Consider the following 3,399-nt stretch of genomic DNA (forward strand, 5'->3'; position numbering starts at 1 on the left):
CAGGCTTCTGCAAAGACCCCCGGCCACCGGCGTAGCTGTTGTAGGAGCAGATGGTGCAGCTTCCACACCAGCAGCTTCATGCAGCTGCACACAGCCCCTCTTGACCCCCACTTTTTTGGAGTTAACCCCCTCCCCAGCCCTCTTTCCAGGCCAGAAAGGACTCGAGCACCTCCAGGCAGCTCTGCAGTGCACCTCTGGCAGGGGCTGTGCATGGGGGCAGGGGGCAGGGTGCTGTCTCCTGTCTACCCAGGGCACTGGATGTCCTTGAAACCCCACAAATCCCAGCAACCTTTATCCATGCTCAGCCACAAAATAGCAACCGCTCCTCTTATTTCTGGGTGCATTGACCCAACCAAACCCTCCCTACATCTCAGGCTTTCCCCACCCCGCTCAGTTTTAGCTCTCATTGCTGGAAGCTGCTTTCTTGCTTGCCCTGAAGGAAGGGGAGGCACGAAGCGGTGGCGGGTATGCCGGTAGCTCGTACCGCAGCAGGATCGCTTGCAAGGATGCTGGCTACAGCAGCAGGGGGAGCTGCAAGGGGAAAGAGGCCGTATCCTTGCAGCAAGCCATTTCAGCAGCCTTGCGCTCAAATGCCGTGAGCAGCCCAAGAGCACACATGAGCGGAGGCTTCTTCCAAGGAGCAGAGCCTGGCCACATCCTGGCAGGACAGCGACCGGTGCCTCGTGTCGTGTGACTCCCCACCGCCCTGCCGTGCAGTCCTGCCCACTGAAACACCTGAACCGTTGACAAAACAACATATTTTTCCGTAGGTTTGTGTTCCGAAATACTACAGTGCTGGGGTTTCTTTTTTCTCTGCTATTTTCCAAGACACAGTTCAACGGGAAGCAAGCACCTGGCAGGGCATTTCCAGCCTGAAATCTGGAGAAGGACCTGCAAATGGTGGTGTGATGGAAAGCACCAAGCCGTGCTCACAGGGTGCTGGCATGGGTGACAGCCTGGCTGGGACCAGAGGGAGGGCAGGCTGGGCAGCTGATCCCTGTGGGACACGCAGCCCTGGCCATGCCACCCCCCTGAACACGGTCAATCCCCCCACCGCCTCCCTGCAGCATCCTCAGCGGTTCCTCCAGCCTCTGGCTACCAGCTGGCAGCACCTTCCGAGGGATCAGCTTATCTCCCCAGCTGCGGCCCAACCCCTGCCGTGGCGTGGGTTAGACCTGGTAAAAATGGAGCAGCATGGGATCCACAGGAAGAGAAGAGAAAACTGTTTGCTGAAGCCAGGAAACAGCCAAAATCAAATGCATCTTTGCACAAAGCAACAACGTGCGAAAGGAGTGGTGGTGCGAGCCTGCCCTGGCTCATCAGGAGCGGGGCGGAGGAGGACCAGGCACGCTGGGCACAGCGGGGAGGTGATGGAGAGAGCAGATAGAAAGGGAATGCCAGTTATGGAAACAGCCAGAGCGAAGCCACAGCTCCGGGTGGGCACGGCGGCCAGGGGAGGCATGGGGGTGAGCTTCCTGCCCAACTTGGGAGTTAACTGCCTCCCCAGCCCCGCTTTCCCAGCCAGAAAGGGCTTGCTGAGCTCAACCCAGGGCTGAGAGTGGTCCCGAGGGACCTCCTCACGCACCAGTGAGCCCAGCAGGGCCACCCGTGTGTTCCTGGGCACCCTCCAGGCAGGTTCTGCGAGCAAACTGGGGGACATGGATGTGAAGCAGGGTGCCTGCACGGTGCTGCCAAACATGCGGAAGGGGACTGGGGGCACCTGAAAGGTGCTAGGGCTGCAGGGGGGAAAGAGGGGGGCTACTCAGTGGCCACAAGCCCATTTGAATGCTCAGGCCTGAAAAGGCAAGTCAGTGGGTTATACTGGGTAAGCCACCAGACCTGCCCTCTGCACCAAGAATGCTGCCAGTGGGATGTCGGCCACAATGTCGCCGCACCCTGCTGGACAAGGCACTGGACCAGGAGGTTACAAATCGTGTCGCCGCACCCTTCTGGACAAGGCACTGGACCAGGAGGTTACAAATCTGGACCATGAGAATTGCAGGTTGTCGGTGGCTTCTAGGGCAGCCTCCAAAAGCCAATGCAAAGAACGCAGGTTTGTGGGGGCAGCCTGGCCCATTTGAAACCGCCTGTGCACTTTGCACAAGCTGTTGCCCACGGCTGGGTTTGGGAGGTCAGCAAGACTCCCACAGGCACATTTATTGGGATGTAACTGCAAAAAAAGTAATTCCCACAGGCAAGAGCACCAGAGACTCCCCCACTTGGAACCTCTTGTCTGCACAGGAGAGAAACCTTCCCCGTGCATCCGCCCCGTGTACTGCAAACACTGAAGGATGTTGGGGGTGAGAACCCACCGAACTCATTTACTCTTCGCTCAGTGAAGGGATCCTAGGGCTGGGAAGGGGCTCAGAACACCTCCCAGGGCTCCCTAAGCCTCTTCAGAAGGCTGCTGCCCAACCCACTGGTGTGATGCATCCACAGGAAGCCCCCAGAGGTGGGAGGTCCTCGGACTCATGGGAGATGCACGCTGTCCATGCACCCTTCCACAGCTCCTGGGGTGCAGCCAACACTCAGCAGACTGATGCAACTATTGAGCTGCATTTGTGCTGCCACATGGGGGACCATTGGGGTGTCCTCCAGCCGTGCTTTCACCAGACAGCTATGGGATGTCCCTGGAGCTCAGACACACTTGAGCCATCTCCTGCAGTGACCATTAAGCTGAAAAGCCAGCTGGCACAGGGTGGTGGCCAAGGCAGCCCTGGCCCATGCAGTATTGCTGTACTGTCAGGTTTATTGCCCGGGCTGCCCCACTGGGCCAGGGGTGTGGGAGCACTGGAGGTGCCCAGTCTGTGCCCCTGAGTCGCAGCTGTGTCCTTATGGTAGGTTAACTGGTGGCTGCTCTGAAGACCTTCTATCCCTCTTCGGGGTCTTGCTCCCTTGGCTCTGCCACTGCAGGCACCGCTTGGCTCCCATGGGTTCTGCCCAGCTCCCAGCAGGCTGCTCCAGGGGCTTTTGCACACCCAGGACTGCTGGACACATGGAGCTGCCAGATGACCAGGTCAGACAGACCATGAGGACAGATGGACCTCAGGGCTGTTGTGCACCCAGGGCTGCCAGGCCCCTGGGACAGCCAGATCCTGAGGCTGTTGCAGACCTGGAGCTGCTTGGTTCTGGAACAGCCGGATTCCAGGACCGATGGGCACTTGGGGCTGCCAGACTCCTGGGACAGCCGGACCTGGGGCTCTTGGGCACTCAGGGCTGCTGGGCACTTGGAGCCGCTGGATCCCCAAATCAGCTGGACTCCCAGGGACTCACAGGCACCTGAAGCTGCCAGGACCATCAAGACAGCCAGATCCAGGGGCTGCCATGTACCTGGGGCTGCTGGATCCCCGGGTCATCCAGATCCCAGCCCTGCTGCACACCTGGGGCTGCCGGATCCCC

The 3,399-nt window shown here is 59.5% G+C and overlaps 1 protein-coding gene across 1 annotated transcript in view; it reads left to right on the forward strand.

Annotated features, from left to right (window-relative positions):
- Positions 1-3,399, forward strand: part of LOC104129948 (proline dehydrogenase 1, mitochondrial) — a 15,122-nt gene that overhangs the window by 9,319 nt on the left and 2,404 nt on the right. The window lies entirely within an intron of this gene.

This window comes from Egretta garzetta, unplaced genomic scaffold, assembly GCF_000687185.1.
Source record: "Egretta garzetta isolate BGI_Z169 unplaced genomic scaffold, ASM68718v1 scaffold7, whole genome shotgun sequence".
Classification (NCBI taxonomy): domain Eukaryota; kingdom Metazoa; phylum Chordata; class Aves; order Pelecaniformes; family Ardeidae; genus Egretta; species Egretta garzetta.